The following is a 22,067-nucleotide window of genomic DNA, read 5'->3' on the forward strand; positions in this document are numbered from 1 at the left end:
TCTCAGCCATCTGTTTCTTGCCCTCTTATAAGCTTTACAGCCAAACAGAAAGTGTGAAAGGGATTCTGTTTTATAGGGGCAGCAAGGGCATGCACCGTTACAGGCCCTTGAGCTTTTCCAACCTCTAGTAAAAGAATTAAGTGGTAAGATTCCATACCGCATCTTTAGATAGATCACTCTATCTTTAGGCGTTCTAATAAGATCTAAAAAAGGTTCCAACTTCCTAGTAGGTTTGTGTTCTATAAACTGCGTAGTTAAGATACCCCAGCTTGGGTTCATCTGTTCTTCTGCCTCCACCCACTCCCAATAAATTTTCTTTATTACTTGTTTTGGGGAGGGGACTGGGAAATCCAGGATTCAATCAAACCCAACTTCAAAACCATCTGTTTCAATTTGTTTACCCAGTGGATTTTACCACCGGTGTTCAATTTAATCAATTCGTCCAGCACCAGAGCATAATCTGCTAGCTCTGGGGTCCTCCTTAGGCGCACCCAGAACAGCAACGGGCGCAAGTGGACTACATCTGAGATACAGCGTTTGCCCATATCCAGAAACAGAGGTTTCAGCGGGGTTGAAACCAGTAGGGCAACTAGTTCCCTTATAAATGTATTCTCTGCTCTAGCCAGGGCCTGGACATTTTCTCCACCCCATAATTCAGCCCCATATGTTGCAGAAGGCAATGCCCTTCCTTCATACACAGCAAGAGCCAGAGCGCTAGGTCTACTTACTGATAATCGCTGGCTCCTCAGGATGGCACCTGAGACTCTCTTAAGGTTTATTAACATCTTGGCTATATGGGAATCCCACCTCATTTTACTATTGATCCTGATTCCCAGATAGTCAAATTCCTCAACCACCTCAAGTGGTGATTCATTAAGAGTAATCTGTGGTTTCCTTCCCTGTTTAGAAGGGGGTAACACCATCAACTTTGTTTTAGTCGTGTTGATGGTGAGTCCATGTTCATGGCAAAACAGGCTAAATCTATCCAATAATTTTTACAAGCGCGCTGGGGTTTTTGCCAACAGTAGGGTATCGTCCGCGAAGAGGAGGGTAGGTGTTTTCTCCCCGGCCAGGACCGGGGCATCGGCACTGCCCTCCCTCAAGTGGTCTACAACCCCATTAACAAAAAGGGAGAACAGGGTTGGGGCCATCACACAGCCCTGCCGTACACCCCTATTCACGGTCACCCTCCCTGTTAGCTGCCCCTGGCTCCCCCACCTTATCCTAGCATAGCTATCTTCGTGGAGCTTAACTATCAGTTGCAGAAGATAGCTTGGGAACCCCATGTCCGTTAGGACCTTCCAGAGTTTGTCGCGGGGAACTAAATCAAACGCACTTTTAAGGTCTACAAAGGCCAGGTATAGTTTCCCCTTCTTAACGGTGACTATATTTCAATAGATTGCCCAGAATCTAAATACCTGATCCATTGTCCCCACATTTGTACGAAATCCTGCCTGGAAATGGGAGAGTATGTTCCCCTCCTCTATCCATCTATCTATTCTGTTCACAATGACTCGGCCAACTACTTTCTGCATGGCATCGATTAAACTAATCGGCCTGTAGTTGGCCGGGTCCTCCCTATCGCCTTTCTTGTAGATTGTGACGACTTCTGCCCCCTTCCAGGAGTCGGGGACAGGGTGACCAGCAAGGATAAAGATTTATCAATGGAGCAATAAGGTTAGACCACAGCTTAGGTTCATGTAAATACAAGTCACCTGGTATCCCATCCTGACCAGCCGCTTTTGCAGGGGTTATATTCCTTATAGCTACAGCTACCTCCTGGACTGTGATGGGCTCAGGGGATATAGTCCCATTGTTATTAGTACATGTTTGTCCCCGCCAGGATGGAGCTACTTCTTCCTCACAATGATACAGATTAGAAAAGTGTGTATGCCATTGAAGTTCAGTTATATGATTGGCGAGAGGGTCCACTCCTTTTCTATCTAACTTATTTATCATGTTCCAGAATAATATTGTTATTTTTGAGCTTGCAGCCGCCTTTAGTTCCTGCCAGTATTCCTCCTCCCAATCCCTCTTGGCCTTTTGTATGCAGGTATTGTATTCCCTTCTGGCCAGCCGTACAGCTGCACTATCTTTCCCCTTGATTGCAATTCCTATTTCCCTTCTTTTCTCCCTACATTGTGCCGTATACCAGGGGGTGGTGGGTTGCTGAAGGTTTTTTCTTGTTAAGCCTCCGCTACCTTTAAGTACAAAGATGGATGCAATTTCCCTCATCAGGGTATTATAAGAAACTGTAAGGTTAAAATTATTATTGTCACTAGAAGAGGCCATAGTTTCAGAGATCAATTCTCTAGTTTGTGATTCCACCAATCCTCTAATGAAAGCAAACTATCCTCTTGCCCCAATATTTAGTTCCACCTGAGCTTACGATTACCATCAGACGGGATTAGTTCTTTAGTTATCATTAATGGTATCTCTACTGAGTCCCTCTCACTCCCCCATTTTATTTCCATGCATAGTGGATTATGGTCGCTGTCCTGAGACTGTACAACTTCCATATCGACTTAACTACTCCAAGAATTAGTATCAAGCAGAATATAATCAATACGGGAGGGACAACTGAGTTTGTTATAAGTCATTGCCCCACTTGGATCGGATAGTGTTCTCCAGTTCAAAGCACGTAGATTATATTCTACTGTTAGGGCGTTTAGTTGGATCACTCTCGGGGTCCACTTTTTTATTGGTACCAGGGTCAGCTGCGGGATAGCCTTTATACGGTCATCCTCATTCATACACATGATGTCATCTGTGGCCAAAGGTTCATAAGTACAATTAAAATCTCCCCCGATAACAATACTAGATAACGGGCGAACACCTGCCAATGCCCCCTCAAGCAAATCTATAGTGGCTGACGTTCGGCCTCCCGGAGTCACACGTGCATACACATTAAACAGCTCAAAAGATTTGTGGCCCTTTGCAGAAATATGCAATATATCATCTGACAGTCCTAAGTGGGGGGTGATAGCCAGGTTGAGTGCTATTTTGATCCAAATCTGTAGGCCCCCGGAGGGCCGACCCCGCCCTATACTAGTAGCTGGGATAGAGTAAGTTGTGTATCCGCATTTATATTGGGGAGATATACTCCATGTTTCTTGAAACATACAAAGTCGAATCCCTCTATAAATTCATTCCATTCTGGCTTAGACATATTTTTTACAAGCCCTGCAATATTCCAGGAAATCATCCTAACTATTCCTGTTTTTCGAATCACCTTGCTACTAATTACATCTAGGGCTTTTCCATCTTGATCTTCATTAGGGGGCTTATCTACTGTCAACGATATCCCAAAACTTCCTTCCCTAGGTGACAAGGTTACCTCATCTTTAGCTATACTAGCATTTCCCCCCGAACATTTGATATTACAGTAGGGTGGATTAGCTGGAGGATCCCTTATGTCCCTACTACACAGTCAGTCAATACCTTCCATCCCTTCGAACATGCAATTACGAGAGAGAATCTCGTAGCGGTTTTGGAGGGGTAGTGGATGATTGATCTGGAAATAATTACTTGTTCTAAAATTGTTAGTTCTAGGATTAAGTCGAGGAGCCACTAAAGATCTAGGGTAAAAGTAAGTCAGATCACAGGGCATGATGGAATCATTGTCCTTGTCTGGATACCAGTTTAAAATGTGACTGACTGTTCTATGATCCCTAAAATTGATGACAATTATGTCTTCCACTTTGTCCTTCGGTCTACTACCAAGCCATGAAAGTCGGCGAACGTGTAGTATCTCGCCGTTTAGGTTTGGGGGAAGAGGACGGTTCTGCCTGAGCCAATATGTAGTCTTATTTTTTAACTGAGGGTAGTTTTCCCACTTGCCATCTTCTAGTGTTGGTACTCCTGTAAGCACTACCACCAGAGGAACTGCTTCTGGTGGCAGTTCCACTTGATGCCCCCTAGGATTTATGGTCCTTTCTGGAGTTTTCCTAGCCCACTTATTTTGTGATTTTCCTGAGTTAAACACTTTCTCTCTCCTAGGGGCCTCTCTACCTACCTGTTGTACTGCCTGATGCTGTGGTTTATCTGCAACTGGCTTTGGAGGTTGTGTTTTTTTCCCCTTCCCCTCAGTGGTTTTTGAATTTTTTGGGACAATGGGATTTAAGGGTGATGCCGCAGGCGAAATTACTGTTACAGGTCTGACATTTTGATTAGTCAGCCCTGTATTTACTGCTAATGATTTCTCTATTGCTCTGAGCCAATCTTCAATTGTCCTCAATCTCTCTATTACAGACAATGTTGAAGCTCTAATTAGGTGTTCCATTATTCCTATTAGGTCCTTACAGGAGGTATCAGGTGCCAGACATTGTGATGGAGTTCCTATTACAGGGGTCATTGTGGTGTTCGGTATAGGGGCTTTAGTGGATTTCCCAAAGTCAGTGTGGCTTATCTTTTTCCTCTGTGGTTCATTCCCTTTTTTCCTTCTTTTACTTGGTGGTGAACCCTGGACTCTAGATTGCTTGAAATTTTTTAACTTTTTCCGTGTGGCCTTTGCTACAGGTAGAGGCGTATCGGGTATGACTTCTGTTCCCAGTGGTGATTTACAGGGAGATGACGAGTCTAGTCTACACAATGTATTGCCTGTGTCAAGGGTGGGGGTTATATCTCGTAACAGGATGGGAATACTAATATTGGTTGTGTCAAGATCCTCAGTATCGACAGGGCAACTAATATATGATGGACTGTCTATCTGTGAGCGACCAGGGGAGAAGCGTTTGTTTTTAATCAGTTCGACAGAGCGACGTCGCTCAGCTCGCCGTTCTGCTAGTGTGCTCTCCCTTTCGCTACCAGAAGAAACCCTGATTATATAATTGTCCAGAGTTCCATTATTTGCGCCACTTTTATCCTTAGTGCTGGTAGTAGAGTGGAGAAGCGTGGCTCAGTGGTTAGAGGCGGCAGACCCGGAAGCTGAGATTGACTGTGGACCAGGGTTCAGTTCCCTGCCTCGGCGGGTCTCGGGCTCAAAATTCCACGGACTCGACAATTCTCGCTCTGGTACCTACTCAACTCACAGGGTCACACTCTGCGACTCTGGGCAATAGCTTGCTTAATCTCCACTACGGCCCCTCGCGGTGGGATGCCTGGCTTTCACCTTGTGGACACCCTGCCGGGGTTTCTCACAGGGGAATACCAGGACGGGTTCCCTAAGCAAGCGCCGGGACGCTCACGGGCAGCTGTGCGCTTTACAAATCCAACACATTTACATTTACATTTACAGTAGTCATGGTACGCAGCGCCTATCGTCTATATCAGCCTAGAATAAATAGTGGCCCCACGATATCAAGAGTATAACCAAATGTCTCGCAAGCTAGTAGACCAATACTCGCACACAAGAAGGCAAGGGTTGCCTACTACCTTTCAGTATGGTTGTTCCTGAGTAGCAGTTTAGCCAGTAGGCCCAGCCGGGCCTCCCTCAGCTCCTGAGGGCTACAGAGGGCCCGCCCTTTGCCCGGGCTTCGCCCGGCGTCGTCCGCGAGGCGGAGGGAGTGCCGGTGATTTATGCGCCTCCGGGCGCGGTGGTGATGGTCAGTGGGCGGGACTGCCCCGCAAGGACTCCTGGTGCGTGTAGTCCCCCCTGCTCTGCAGCCGCTCGTGGATGAGATACGCGGCGGCGGGGGGGACTATCAGCTGACAGGCAAGGGTGTCCCGGGTGTAAAGGCAGCACGAATATGGTCCCAGAGCCAAGGGATGGCAATAGATTTAAATCCGTCTCGAGGCGTTTCCCACTTCACTCCGAGAGCGCTGGTGATTTATGCGCCTCCAGGCGCGGTGGTGATGGTCAGTTGGCGGGACTGCCCCGCAAGGACTCCTGGTGCGTGTAGTCCCCCCTGCTCTGCAGCCGCTCGTGGATGAGATACGCGGCGGCGGGGGGGACTATCAGCTGACAGGCAAGGGTGTCCCGGGTGTAAAGGCAGCACGAATATGGTCCCAGAGCCAAGGAATGCCAATAGATTTAAATCCGTCTCGAGGCGTCTCCCACTTCACTCCGGGAGCGCCGGTGATTTATGCGCCTCTGGGCGCGGTGGTGATGGTCAGTGGTCGGGACTGCCCCGCAAGGACTCCTGGTGCGTGTAGTCCCCCCTGCTCTGCAGCCGCTCGTAGATGAGATACGCGGCGGCGGGGGGGGACTATCAGCTGACAGGCAAGGGTGTCCCGGGTGTAAAGGCAGCACGAATATGGTCCCAGAGCCAAGGAATGCCAATAGATTTAAATCCGTCTCGAGGCGTCTCCCACTTCACTCCGGGAGCGCCGGTGATTTATGCACCTCCGGGCGCGGTGGTGATGGTCAGTGGGCGGGACTGCCCCGCAAGGACTCCTGGTGCGTGTAGTCCCCCCTGCTCTGCAGCCGCTCGTGGATGAGATACGCGGCGGTGGGGACTATCAGCTGACAGGCAAGGGTGTCCCGGGTGTAAAGGCAGCACGAATATGGTCCCAGAGCCAAGGGATGCCAATAGATTTAAATCCGTCTCGAGGCGTTTCCCACTTCACTCCGAGAGCGCTGGTGATTTATGCGCCTCCAGGCGCGGTGGTGATGGTCAGTGGGCGGGACTGCCCCGCAAGGACTCCTGGTGCGTGTAGTCCCCCCTGCTCTGCAGCCGCTCGTGGATGAGATACGCGGCGGCGGGGGGGACTATCAGCTGACAGGCAAGGGTGTCCCGGGTGTAAAGGCAGCACGAATATGGTCCCAGAGCCAAGGAATGCCAATAGATTTAAATCCGTCTCGAGGCGTCTCCCACTTCACTCCGGGAGCGCCGGTGATTTATGCGCCTCTGGGCGCGGTGGTGATGGTCAGTGGTCGGGACTGCCCCGCAAGGACTCCTGGTGCGTGTAGTCCCCCCTGCTCTGCAGCCGCTCGTAGATGAGATACGCGGCGGCGGGGGGGGACTATCAGCTGACAGGCAAGGGTGTCCCGGGTGTAAAGGCAGCACGAATATGGTCCCAGAGCCAAGGAATGCCAATAGATTTAAATCCGTCTCGAGGCGTCTCCCACTTCACTCCGGGAGCGCCGGTGATTTATGCACCTCCGGGCGCGGTGGTGATGGTCAGTGGGCGGGACTGCCCCGCAAGGACTCCTGGTGCGTGTAGTCCCCCCTGCTCTGCAGCCGCTCGTGGATGAGATACGCGGCGGGGGGGACTATCAGCTGACAGGCAAGGGTGTCCCGGGTGTAAAGGCAGCACGAATATGGTCCCAGAGCCAAGGAATGCCAATAGATTTTAATCCGTCTCGAGGCGTCTCAGTCTGTTTATTCTGTGTACTTTCCAATTTGTTTAAAACAAAATCGGTGATAAAATGACTAAAAACACACAGGAGGAAAAGCTTACCTTTTTCAGTCTTTTATCTTGGGAATTCAGCCCTAAAACATTCCAAGCCTGTAGCAACGTAAACCTTTTTAATTTCCTGTATTTAAAAAAAAGCTCAGTATTATGAATGTATGCAAGTTTAAATAGCACAGACGTGGCCCATAGGCGTTTGTGCATTGTACAGCGACAACTTACTGGTTTTACAGAGCACAGTAAAAAATAGAGCACTGAGCTGTTGGACCCCTGTGGCGGATATGCTACATATGTTCTAGAGTTTCCCGCGGTTTGGGGACGGAGGTCTGTGTGACCCTCTCTCATGTCACACGCTGTTTTGACCTAGACAGTGCGGCCAGTTGCCTACTGGGCCTCTACAGACTCCGAAAAGCGGTGGCGCCGCAAACCGCTTCATAGATCTCACACTGATGCTTGCCAGATGGGCAGTTGCAAAGCATTGGAAGGCCTCTGCACTCCCAATCACAGCACAGTGGTGGGGGTTGGTGGCCAGATGGCGTAGGGTGGAAGCGGTGGCGCTTCGTCAGGAGTTGGTGCAGGGACTGAGGAAGTGCTCTATGTCCACAGAATGGGACGAGCTCCTAGTGGAGCAACAAAGAACTGTGGAGAGTGACGTTGGCTCTGCATAGCGGGGTGGCTCCACTAAGCAGGATAGCTTCATCGCCCCCCCCCGTCTTGATCTGTTACTCCTCCTCCAAATCCCACCCCTGTGAACCTTCAGCGATTGTCACTTCCACCCCATTAGCTCTATCTTTAACATACAGTGGCTAGATACATGTAGAATGGTAGAGTGCCAAGTCCCTAGTCTTACATTGCTAAAGGCAGCAATTAGATTGTGCCCACGTCTCCTCATGTGAGAGGACGATAGGCTCAAGATTGTTGTTATATTCTTGTTTCAAAGCCGATACCATCTTGATACAAAGGGCTATGTTGGCATTGAACATCAATGTTACATAATGATGTACTTTTACTCCTGTATTGTGATGCAACAAGCCAATCAAGATGGTTTAAAATAAATACTGCAAAATTATAATGATTGAATAAACCTACTTGCAAATAACATGAATTAGAGGGAATAGAAAGGAGTACAAGAGGGCAGGGAACAGGTTGCTAAGACATCTACAGGAAAGAGGGAATTGTGGTTAAATGGGAGGTGCGAGGTAAAATAAGATGATTGCAACTGGAGATGAAGAGGAAGTTTGAGAAGAGAATAAAAAATTTAGAGGCTGGCAAGGGATTCATTGGATTAAAATATTTTACGAACAGATAGGATGGTGCCTTTCAAACAGAAGTAGATTCAGCCTCTTTTTCAAAGCATCGCCCGCCTAAATATAAATCAGGCCCTAAGGCACTTTTGTGGAGCTTGAATTCATTTAGTGGGGCAAGGCAGCAGCCAAACAGTGCTCAACAAGGCTATGTACCTTCTCCATGAGGTCCCACCAAATCGGATTTGCTGCTGCGGAAAAGCTCAGCATGGGAGCTACTTGGATCTTCAGTGTGGCCGCAGCTCTCCTTTGTCAGATCGGCTTGGCAGGTTTATCCCAGTCCACTGGAAGGCTTTAGAACCAAAAAGTTTTTAAGTGGCAGGTTTCAGGAGATGTTAGGAGGAGTACACTTTTGAACAAATCTTGGATTCTAGGACCTCAAGAACAGCACTTGTGGGTCAGGAGTCACTGCAGCAGAAGCCTCAGACAGGGTTCAGGGTGCGGCTGGGCAGTTGCAGGAAAGGCCTCGTGTAGCTTGTGTCCCTGTTGCTTCAATAGGAGGTTGGCCATGAGTCCATTCCAGCCCGCTTCTTTGCACAGGGTAGAAGAGGGAGAGCAGGTCTCTAGGCTCTTCTCGGGTGTCAGGGAGCAGCTTGAATCCTCTTCTGATCTTCCACGGGTCCAGTGGTGTTCTCATAAGGATACTGTGGGTGTCACATCTAGGCCTATGGGTGGATGTGACTCTTGGCTGCTCCCTAACAAGTGGGATCCAAGATCCCTGGGATTACCCAGCTAGGCTTTGTAGCACTTCATGTGTGCCCTACTGCAAAGAATACCACAGTTCCCCTCTCTGCCTATATCTAAGATGGCGAATTGCTTCTCCCCTTGTACAGAGTCTGTGTGCCTTTCCCAGAGGTGTGGCTAGGGAAATGAGCAGCTCATCGCCTGTAGTCAATCTAAACCAGTTCTGGGGACAGCTTCTGTCCCACTGTGATTTGAAGCCTTCCTGTCCTAGGGGAGCAAAGAAAGGCCATGCCCATGTATCAGCTAATGCTTGCCAGTGACAGAGTAGGTCTCTTTGAAGTTAATCAGGTTCCTAGGCTCAGTCCAGATAATCATGCCAGAAGAACAGAAACGCCTACCCACACCCAAATCTTTGTTTCTTGTGTTGGGATAAGATTTCACACCTCATTCAGGAATAGGCACTCAGAGAGCTGCAGCTAGAAACTAATGGAAATGACACAGGCAAGTTTTTTAGTAACATTTCGAGGCAACAGGATGACAAACCAGTCCGTAAATCCACCATCATTTGACAGTGTGGGCTCTTTTCAAGATAAAAGCTGCTGGCTTAGACATAGTGCGAGTACACCGACCTTGATTCGCCTGTGAAGGACCCTGCAGTAAATTATACACCATCGTTTGAGTAGGAGGGCTCATTCCAAGAAAGAAACTGTGAGCAAATTACATATCTTTTGAGGACATCATCCTTGATTTGCCTAGGAAGGATTTTCCAGATTAAACCCGCTGGTTTTGGGCCAGTACATATTCGAATGTTTATTCCACATCTAGAAGAAGGACATAATTTATGGTCAAATACATTTGCCAAATACAATAATGGTAACATCCTCATTCAAGCCTCGGACCGGAATCTCAAGCGCTTTGACAGAATATTTATGGGGATTAAAAATACACTTAATAACTCGAACCCTGCCAGTCATCGTCATATCAGTCTCCCCACTACTGCAGAACCTTCGGTTCCCTCCGCCTCTCTCTCCTCCCGTGTCAGGGCTCAAACCCTGGGTTCCATCCTTTGCAACCCCAAAACGATACGAACTGGACAAGATGCTGCTAGAGACACTTAGGCAAGGAAGGTGCGGACCTGGAGAAATAAGATGGCCGCCGTTGTTGCCATAGTAGATGGCGAGTAGGCACTCTAGTCTTTCAGGCCACAGCTGCAGTGAACTCTATGAGCAGCGCGAGCGCATCAGGGAATGCGCACTTCACTGAGGAATCTGACCGGAGAAGTTCGTTCTGGAATAGCGTTATAGTTTTTTATATAAAACTCGCAGTAGAGAAGCGGAATTTCAGTTTACCTCTAACTGGTAGTGAGATGAAGTTTGCGAGGCACTCGGCGCATTAAGTCAAGCGCGAGCTGCCGAGCAAGTTGAACTCTGACACGTCTTGTGAGGAGTTGAGACGCTCGTGAAGGCGCCTGAGGAAGAAGGTATCGTGTTGCCAATTGAGAGGAGAGCAGGAGTGAGGAGCAACGCGTCCACGAAGGCTTCTGAGAAAAAGAGCTTTGTGACACGTCCTGAAAAGAGAAGGAGAGAACGGAGTTAATGCACTTGAACGCCGACGCAGGGAGAGAAAAGCTAAGTGAAAATGAATAGACATTTCAGCAATAGCTATTGTAAAAAGTTACTTACCAGAGTGGAGGAATACGCAGAGCCTCAGCATACCTGTTAAAAAGGAAAGAGATAAGAGGTTATGCACGAACAGTTGTACAGCCATGAGAGAGAATATTTAGGCTTGTAAATATGTAAATACGCACCAGGAGCAGCGGAATAGTAGATAACTCTGTCAACCTGTGAAAGACAATCAAAATACAAGGGTTAAAACACTTAGAAGAGCAGCACCTGAATATAAAGAAGTACAGAACCCCAATTAGAGAAAACTCCGCTAATTAGTGAAGTAAGTGCACTTACCATTAAATACAATAATATTAGTCTAGCCCTTTAGAGAGGGATATTAATATATTTGTTTTTTCTTTCACACTAGTGACAACTAACTAGAGGAGAATAGAACCACTACAATTAATCAGAAGAGGAGCTAAGGTCCTGGAGCATAAGGGTGGGTGAGAGAAGATAACAGAGTAGACCCAAATAGATCTTAGGAGGCTAGGATTGTAATAATGTGTTATTGTTTTTAGGTTCCATTGACAAAGACAGTAACAGAAGGTAACTGATTGAAGGAGCCAACGCAGGACCAGTCTCTTCTCTTCTCTGTTTGTTATTTTATCCAATTCCCCCGTCCCCGAGGTAATGATGGAAGGTTCTGAGTAAAGACCTCCTAGCATTGCTGAGAGGGATTAGGGTACTAGCATATCTGTTCCTGTGCAAGAACCGGTAAGCCAAGTCTAGCTTTTGAGTTCTGACAGAGTGAAGTGCCCAAGTTGCCTTCGCACCCGAACAGAGATGGCGGAAGGAATTGATGTCCAATCCTTAGGTACGATTCTAGACGCAATACAGAAGGAATTGGGAGCAGTCAGAGAGGAAAATCGAAATCTGAGGCAAGAGGTAGTTAGTGCCAGAAAAGAAACTGCCGAATTGGCGCTAAGATTGCGCCAATCTAGTAGTTTGGAAAGGGAAGCCATGAATCCAGTATTAGAGACTACTAACAGGTCTACCACACAAGTGATACATTCTCTTTCCCCGGTCATACCATTAGCAGCTCCAGAGAGATTTAACGTAACGGGGATCCACAGAAGGCGCAGATCTTCCTCTCCCAATGCTCTTTACACTTCATGTGCCGCCCTTCAATCTTCCCTGACGCGCAGTCTAGAATGGCTTTCATACTCTCATATCTAAGTGGGGATGCAGCTTCATGGTCCATGCCCCTAGTCTCACGAGATGATCCTCTGCAAAGGAATTTTGAAGATTTTAAACGAGAATTCTTACGGATTTTTGACCGACGGAGGATATCTCTAGTGGTGGATAATGAATTGCTTGATTTACGGCAGGGAAATCGCGATTTAATCGCATATCTGGCCCAGTTCAATAAGTTGGTGGTGGAGACCGATTGGCCAGAAAGCAAGAGGGCTGCGGTATTCTATCGCGGGTTGAGAGATGAATTAAAGGACACATTAGCCCAGATTCCTAATCGGCCCACCGAGATTTCCGCGCTTATAGACTTGGTGTTGGAGATAGATTTCCGCCAGGGAGAGAGACGAGGAGAAAAGAAGAAAGACCTTAAGGTGATAACTCCAAGATTTGACAGGGCTCGGTCAGATGGCGCTAGAACTTCAGAGACTCACTCAGGAGCCGAACCAATGCAAATTGGGGCAATAAGAGGCCCTTTGACCAAAGAAGAGAAGGATAAAAGAAGGGCAAGTAACCAATGTATGTATTGTGGATCCGGGGGTCATTTTGTTCGGAACTGCCCAAAGAGACCAAAGGGCACCTTCAAGCCGAAGGAAAACTAACGGCACCACCTGTGGCAGGAGTTGAGCAGGTGGGTGCGATCCAAGAAATAACTCAACATGAACATCAAGTGGCGAATACGCTGCAATCAGCGGCTCCACATTTAATTCTGACCATGGAATTGAAGTTCAGACAGACCACCTTAACTGAAGTATCAGTCATGATTGATAAGAGAGCCACAGGGAATTTCTGTGATTTAAGGTTTGCTGCTAAGGTTGGAATCCAGGCAATCAGGAAGGTAAAGAGTGAGCCTGTTCGGGCAGTGGATGGGACAAACCTTTCTTCAGGTCCAATCGTGAGCCACACGGAACTAATTCAATTGACGGCCAATGACGGACATCAGGAGCAGATTCAGTTTAATGTAATAGATGCTCCCCAGTTTCAACTAATTCTTGGCCTCCCGTGGCTTACTGAGCATAACCCTACAATCAACTGGAGCTCCAGAACCATTTTAATGGACTCGGGTTACTGTCATGAGAATTGTTTTGATTCAGAGGCCAGACGTGCAAGAGACAATCCAGCTTTATCTTTATGTACCACTGGGCATTCCATGTGCGTGATTAACATTCAGGAAATTCCCGAAGAATACAAAGAATTCGAGGATGTATTTAACGAAGTGGAAGCAGAACATTTACCGCCACATCGAGCTTATGACTGCAAAATAGAATAGGAGCCTGGGTCAAACTTGCCATGCAGTCGTGGCTATGCCTTAACTGAGAAAGAACACCAACATCTAAAAGAGTACCTAGATAAATACCTAGCCAATGGGTTTATCCGGCCGTCCCAGTCACCTGTCTCATCTCCCTTATTTTTCGTGCTAAAGAAGGAAGGAGAATTGCGGACATGCATCGACTACCGAGCCATCAATAAGATAACCAAGTAAAACCGTTATCCCTTACCATTGATTTCGGTGCTTCTGGACCAAGTGAAGGGAGCTCAAATCTACACAAAACTCGACCTGTGGGGCGCTTATCATCTAGTTCGAATGTGAGAAGGAGATGAGTGGAAGATGGCATTTCGGACTAGATTTGGGCTTTTTGAATATCAGGTAATGCCCTACGGATTATGCAATGCTCCAGCTGCCTTCCAGCACTTCATAAACGACATCCTGAAGGAATTTATTGATCAGTGTGCAATTGTGTACATTGACGATATTCTAATTTATTCTTCTGATGTGGCAAACATCATGAGCAGGTGAAGGAATTGTTGCGGAAGCTACAAGAAAATAAGTTGTTTGTAAAGCTGGAAAAATGCGCATTCGATGTTTCACAGGTGGAGTTCTTGGGTTTCGTACTTTCGCCTTCCAGAATTCGGATGGGTCAACGCAAGGTGGAAGCGGTGACAAATTGGGAATCTCCGAGGAGCGTAAAAGAAGTCCAAAGCTTCATTGGATTCGCTAACGTCTATCGGAGATTTATCAGTGAGTTCTCCAAAAAGATTCTTCCCCTCACTAAATTGCTGAGAAAAGGAACCAAGTTCGAGTGGTCGGGGGAGTCTGAGGAGGCTTTTCAGTCCTTAAAAAAAGACTTCACCACGGCGCCAGTTTTGTTACATGCTGATCCTTCGGAGCCTTTTTATGTTGAGACAGATGCGTCGGATCAAGCAGTGGGAGGAGTTTTGTCTCAATGACATAAGACCACGGCCAACTGCACCCGGTCGCTTATCGATCTAGAAAGTGGACTCAAGCGGAGATACATTATACTATTACAGAGAAGGAGCTATTGGCCATAAAGGACGCCTTTAAGGAATGGCGACATTACTTGATGGGAGCCCGGCATCAAGTGACGGTGTTTACGGATCATCGCAATTTAAAATTCCTGAAAACAGCCAGAACTCTTACAACTAGGCAACTGAGAGGGTCCTTGTATTTTGCAGACTATGATTTCGTGATCACGTTTCGTCCAGGAGCTCAAAATGGAAAAGCGGATGCATTATCCAGGATTGGTACAGAGTCTCAGAAGACCGTTACAGACATTCAGCCCATCATTCCCAGTGACAAGATCATAGGGGCCACCACCTCCATTAGACTACGAGAGTCGATTGCAGACGTCATGAGTCCAGAGACCATGCAGAATTGGGCTAAGGAAGATGTCAACAGAAAGATCATTCAACAAATACCTTATCATCAGAATGCCTTGTATCTTCCGGCAGCAGAGCTACAGCAACAAGTAATGCATGAATGCCATGATGACAAATTAGCTGGTCACAAAGGAGAAGCCAAGACTGAGGAGTTAATTAAGAGACATTACTGGTGGCCCAAGATGACGTCAGATATTGAGAAGTATGTTAAGTCATGTGAGATTTGCGCACAGGGAAAGTCAGAACGGCAGGCTCCAGAGGGGTTATTGCAACCTCTACCCATGCCTCCTCATCCATGGCACACCGTTACATTAGACCTCATTACAGATTTACCTACTAGTCAGGGGTTCGATACCATCCTGGTGGTGGTGGATGCCTTTTCAAAGATGGCCCACTTTACAGCCTTAAAAGGGGTTCCTTCAGCCAAACAGTTAGCTGCCCATTTCAGCTCCCAGATTGTCAAGATACATGGAATTCCTAAAATTGTCATTTCTGACAGGGGTTCCCAATTCGTGTCCCACTTCTGGAGGGCCTTTATGGAAGGGTTGGGAACAGAAGTTAGATTCTCCACTAGTTATCATCCTGAGACAGATGGGCAGACTGAGAGGGTGAACCAAGAACAGGAACAATATTTGCGGCTGTTCCTTTTAAAAGAGGAAGGGAATTGGTTGCACTATTTGTGGACAGCGGAATTCGCTCACAATAATGCGAAGAACAGTTCGACAGGGTATTCCCCCTTTTTCCTAAACTATGGCAGGCACCCAAATGCTACTATTCGATAAATGGAAACAGCAGTTCCGGCAGTTAAGGAAGTCATTTCGCACCTGCACCAGATTCAGCAAAGAGCTGTAGACAATCTAAGAGTAGCCAAAGAAAAGTATAAGGGTTATGCTCATCTAAAAAGACGTGAGGGGCCTTCCTTGACTAATGGAGACCAGGTCTGGTTGAGCACAAGAAATTTGAGGTTAAAGGGAAACCGAAAGTTTCAACCTCGATTTATTGGCCCTTATCCTATCGAAGAACAAATCACTCAGGTTACCTATCGACTAAAACTGCCCCCCAAGTTAAAGATACACCCAGTCTTTCATGTATCTTTGTTAAAGAAGGCTTCTACGAACCTGAGAACCCAATCACCCCCAAAGCCAATTCAGTTAGAGACAGGAATAGAGTACAAAGTAAGTGAAATTTTGGACTCCAAAAGATCTAGAGGGAAGTTGTACTATTTAATAGACTGGAAAGGTTATGGCCCAGAGGCGCGATCTTGGGAACTGGAAGAGGATGTTCATGCACCTAGGTTAATTAGGTCATTTCATCAACAATTTCCACCAAACCAAGAAAGAGAGGACCTGCTTTGTTGGGGGGGTACTGTCAGGACTCAAACCCTGGGTTCCATCCTTTGCAACCCCAAAACGATACGAACTGGACAAGATGCTGCTAGAGACACTTGGGCAAGGAAGGTGCGGACCTGGAGAAATAAGATGGCCGCCGTTGTTGCCATAGTAGATGGCGAGTAGGCACTCTAGTCTTTCAGGCCACAGCTGCAGTGAACTCTATGAGCAGCGCGAGCGCATCAGGGAATGCGCACTTCACTGAGGAATCTGACCGGAGAAGTTCGTTCTGGAATAGCGTTATAGTTTTTGATATAAAACTCGCAGTAGAGAAGCGGAATTTCAGTTTACCTCTAACTGGTAGTGAGATGAAGTTTGCGAGGCACTCGGCGCATTAAGTCAAGCGCGAGCTGCCGAGCAAGTTGAACTCTGACACGTCTTGTGAGGAGTTGAGACGCTCGTGAAGGTGCCTGAGGAGGAAGGTATCGTGTTGCCAATTGAGAGGAGAGCAGGAGTGAGGAGCAACGCGTCCACGAAGGTTTCTGAGGAAAAGAGTTTTGGGACACGTCCTGAAATAGAAAAGAGAGAACGGAGTTAATGCACTTGAACGCCGACGCAGGGAGAGAAAAGCTAAGTGAAAATGAATAGACATTTCAGCAATAGCTATTGTAAAAAGTTACTTACCAGAGTGGAGGAATACACAGAGCCTCAGCATACCTGTTAAAAAGGAAAGAGATAAGAGGTTATGCACGAACAGTTGTACAGCCATGAGAGAGAATATTTAGTCTTGTAAATATGTAAATACGCACCAGGAGCAGCGGAATAGTAGATAACTCTGTCAACCTGTAAAAGACAATCAAAATACAAGGGTTAAAACACTTAGAAGAGCAGCACCTGAATATAAATAATTACAGAACCCCAATTAGAGAAAACTCAGCTAATTAGTGAAGTAAGTGCACTTACCATTAAATACAATAATATTAGTCTAGCCCTTTAGAGAAGGATATTAATATACGTTGTTCTTTCTTTCACACTAGTGACAACTACCTAGAGGAGAATAGAACCACTGCAATTAATCAGAAGAGGAGCTAAGGTCCTGGAGCATAAGGGTGGGTGAGAGAAGATAACAGAGTAGACCCAAATAGATCTTAGGAGGCTAGGATTGTAATAATGTGTTATTGTTTTTAGGTTCCATTGAAAAAGACAGTAACAGAAGGTAGCTGATTGAAGGAGCCAACGCAGGACCAGTCTCTTCTCTTCTCTGTTTGTTATTTTATCCAATTCCCCCGTCCCCCGAGCTAATGATGGAAGGTTCTGAGTAAAGACCTCCTAGCATTGCTGAGAGGGATTAGGGTACTAGCATCTCTGTTCCTGTGCAAGAACCGGTAAGCCAAGTCTAGCTTTTGAGTTCTGACAGAGTGAAGTGCCCAAGTTGCCTTTGCACCCGAACAGAGATGGCGGAAGGAATTGATGTCCAATCCTTCGGTACGATTCTAGACGCAATACAAAAGGAATTGGGAGCAGTCAGAGAGGAAAATCGAAATCTGAGGCAAGAGGTAGTTAGTGCCAGAAAAGAAACTGCCGAATTGGCGCTAAGATTGCGCCAATCTAGTAGTTTGGAAAGGGAAGCCATGAATCCAGTATTAGAGACTACTAATAGGTCTACCACACAAGTGATACATTCTCTTTCCCCGGTCATACCATTAGCAGCTCCAGAGAGATTTAACGTAACGGGGATCCACAGAAGGCGCAGATCTTCCTCTCCCAATGCTCTTTACACTTCCTGTGCCGCCCTTCAATCTTCCCTGACGCGCAGTCTAGAATGGCTTTCATACTCTCATATCTAAGTGGGGTTGCAGCTTCATGGTCCATGCCCCTAGTCTCACGAGATGATCCTCTGCTAAGGAATTTTGAAGATTTTAAACGAGAATTCTTACGGATTTTTGACCGACGGAGGATATCTCAAGTGGTGGATAATGAATTGCTTGATTTACGGCAGGGAAATCGAGATTTAATCGCATATCTGGCCCAGTTCAATAAGTTGGTGGTGGAGACCGATTGGCCAGAAAGCAAGAGGGCTGCGGTATTCTATCGCGGGTTGAGAGATGAATTAAAGGACACAAATGGTAAATAAAGATGAGGCGTTCCTCTTCAACTGGGCTATCCCCAATATTACTATGAATTAGCTTACATCTTAGTTGGTCACTTTTCTAACTCTAACCTGTTCCAGACATCCAGGTACCACGCTATGTTACAATGAATTTTGCCACAATTATCTCCTTTATAGATCTGGTTCGGAGACTGATTTAGCCATTTCGGCAGCCTCCTGTTTTCCAAAAGTTTCCCCCTGCCTCCCTTTTCTTCATGCATTGCTCTGTTTATGTCATTCACATTTTGCTTCCACCCACAATACCACAGGATTAATAGTCTGTTCACATCAGTCGTTGCCTCCCTTCACTTTCTTAAATTTGTACGTTTTGCATATGCACATGTGTAGGAGAGTAGGGTCTGCTATCCTATGGTCACCCCAATTTTTGCTTTTTGCTTCACTGGTTTTCGACTTAATGTGGCTGTGGGCCTGCTAATCAGACCCACAGCCTGCTGTTCTCTCTCTAAATTTACAGACATGTACTATAGGTACATCACCAATTTGGGACTGGACACCTTGTCAGCCCCTGTACCATGCACTATAGGTGCTCAGGGCATAGGTGCATCCAAGGCCTACCAGGGGCTGCAGCATATCTTTTGCCACCCCTGGCTGGTACTTAAATCGACACAACTGGCTGATCCCTCAGCTGGGGCAAGGTGGTGTAATCACCCCTTGCTTAGATATAGTATACCTATATCTAAACCTATCTGGACACATATATACCTATAAGTCACTCCTATGGGAGGCCTTAACAATCCTGGAGGCAGAGTGCTTGGTTTTATGTGAGATTGCGCTCTAGCATGAGCTGAGCCTGTCTGCAGTGTTCGGAACCATTTCCTTACTGCTGTTCCAGTGATACTGCCATACCATATACTCTTAAGTGCATTGTAATCCTCGCGGTTAATGCTAACTTTGGTTTGGCTTTATCAAAACATGTCGTGTTTGGTGTCATACACTTTGGAATACTACCCCCTCGCCAGTTCTGGCGATGGGGGTAGCATTCCACCCTTCTAGAGGAAGAAGACATGTTACTTTACTTAAAACGCGGTTAATCCTAACCAGAGTCTCAGCATCACAAAATGGATGCTGCTGCCCCGACACAAGTCTGACCTCCTGCTGCTGACCGAAACTTGGCAGGGGAGGCCTGGACAAAGGGTTTCCTGTCACAGGGAGGGGCTACACCACCCCAGACAGGAGATAGTGGAATGGAGCAGGGAGGGCTGAAAGAAACTAGACACTGCCTGGGGCGCACAAGGTGTCCCAGGCAAAATCCAGTCAAACCGGTTCTGGGGCACTCCAGCCCCAGTCCTGGCGCGAAACTGGAGAAAGGGAAAGGGGTGTAATCACCCCCTTCCTGGGTCCCACCCATAGGAGGGACCTAGCAGGTAATCCAGCCCCTTGATTTGGAATAAAGGTAGGAGCTGTGCAGATGCACATCAGATTATTCTGACTGAAACTTATGAAACGAAACTCTGGACCCTTCGACATCCAACTCGACGTGGAAGAGTGAAGAATCTCCCTTGTGGTCAAGGAGTGACCACCCTGTGCAAACAGGCAGCATCCAGCACCTCGCCGTTTGCTTTGTTGCAGTTCCCGCCGGAACTCGAGCGACAGAGATCGACAAGACCCAGCGTGCCTGCCTTCTAACAGCCCGATCCACAGTCCCTGCAGAGCTGAGACCCGTGGAGGTGACCTGAAGCGTGGGGCCGGCCATCTTGGAAAAACTACGAAGCGCTGACCGTGCAGCATCCGAGGCTCCCTCGAAGCTGTGCATTGGAGTTTGAGAAGCTCCAGCCCCGAGCAGCTTTTGCACCGAAGCTCACCCCTCCACACTCATCGAGTGCTGCGTGGGGCCCTTTTGCATTTCCCTGCTCGACGCGTTGGTCCGGTCGCTTGCCCGTTGGCTAGTGGCCCCAGTACAGACGAACCTTTGAATTTGCTCTGCTAGTCTGGTTGCTACAGACTGGCCCTCTCTCCCCTGAAAAGGAGCACCCGCTCAGACCTTGCTGGTCCGTGTAAGAAGTGATCTTCGAATCCTGCATGGGTTGCATTTGCCAAGGCCTGTTGACTCCGATCCGGAAGCCGACACCGCCGACAGCGAGGGCCTTCGTGGGACAGCTCGTGATTCACTCTACGAAATCCTCGGTGCCCCAGAGACCACGTGGCAGAGGAGACAAGCTTCACGACAAGCACCTGATTGCGCCCGACATTGCCTGGTTCCTTCCTGGTTCCTTCCTGGTCACTGGCTAGTGACCCAGACTCTGTCCCCTCTGCTTTCAGGTACTCTACATCTTCGAACCACCCTTGGATCACACCGGACACTTCTCTTCTGGACGCCTGCAGCATCTTCATCTCCAGGGACCATAGATCTTCGTGACGAAACCCGACATACCGTTGCCCCTGGGCACCCGCTTCCTGTGGGTGAGGTAACTCTTGAACGCCGGTGCTCCTGTAGTGGTTTACACCTCTAGTGTCTAAGTCTAAAGTTTTGTCCTTCTAGTCCAGTCGGAAGACTCTTAAAACTGTAACTCAATAACTTTTACGCACCATTGACTTTGCATTGGTGCATGCGTGTGCTTTTAGCGCTGCACCCTGAATCCCGCGGGCTACTCCCGTCCTACCTGCTGTTAGTCCAGTGTAGTCGCAGCGATTCCCAAGTCCCTAGGCCTTACCCCTGATCGATTAGTGATTCTTATACCACTTTTTTAATATATGGTTTGAGTGGCCACCGGTCTCATCCATAACTGTGCAACTTGTATATGTTATATTGTGCTTTTGTTTAAACGCTTGTGCTTCATTGCTCATAAAGAGTAGTGGGCATTATTCTGAGAATAAATACATATATATTTTATAATATATAACTTGTGTGGTGTTCTTTCATTTGATATTACAGGATTGTATATGGTAACAGCTGGCTTCACATGTCCTCTTGAGTTAAGCCTTTAGGCTGCTTAGTCCATGCTACCTCTAGGATAGCTTGTCTTTAAGGTTGACTTACAACCACCACCATAAGGGATTGTTTGGACTGATATAAGGTGCCCCCAGAATTGGAGACATCATACATCAGGCCAACTTCTCACATTGGTGAGCAGCGGCACGGATTTGAGCTTGCTGTTGTTTTACCTTTGCAATCTTTTATCAAATTGAAAGATCACATTAAGTACCATAGGTACATATAAACAAAGCTTAGCAAAGTTCTACTGAACTTAGTAGTTGTAGGTAGAAGGGCTTAGCACACCCTGACTACAACTCACTAGCAAGGTACAGTAGGAAAACACTTAGTGTAGGTAAGTGCATCACTTACACCTCACTAGAGTCTTGTCTGGCACAGGTGAAGCTCAGAGCTCTCTACCTGTGGTGGGTGGCCCTCCACAGGCAACCTCAGACTATGACAAATTCAGTCAAAGAGACTTGAGTGCCTTGTGCACTGCAAGGAGGCTGAAAAAGGGTCACAACCCTACCATTCCTATCCTGATAGCCATCCTGGAGAAGGATGATCTTGAGAAAGGCAGAATAGTCCTCTCAGGGTCAGGTGAAGGAGTGAACCCCCCAGAGACTGAGAACACCTACCCAGAAGTAGAAAATGAGGAGGCAGAATCAGAAGGTGAAGAGTCCGATCAGGATCAGAGGGGAAACCAGGTACCAGTTGCAAGGCTTAGCCAAGCCAACTTGGTCCTACATGGGAATGGAGAAGGGCACTTCACCAGACCCAATAGCAGGATTGTCCCAGGCAATAGGAGAGAGAGACCTCCTTCCAGGGATTCTCACATTTCTA

General features: G+C 47.3%; 1 protein-coding gene across 2 annotated transcripts in view; it reads left to right on the forward strand.

The window, feature by feature from the left end:
- Positions 1-22,067, forward strand: part of PAQR3 (progestin and adipoQ receptor family member 3) — a 367,149-nt gene that overhangs the window by 181,345 nt on the left and 163,737 nt on the right. The window lies entirely within an intron of this gene.

The sequence above is a fragment of the Lissotriton helveticus genome, chromosome 2_1 (genome assembly GCF_964261635.1).
Source record: "Lissotriton helveticus chromosome 2_1, aLisHel1.1, whole genome shotgun sequence".
In the NCBI taxonomy this organism is placed as follows: domain Eukaryota; kingdom Metazoa; phylum Chordata; class Amphibia; order Caudata; family Salamandridae; genus Lissotriton; species Lissotriton helveticus.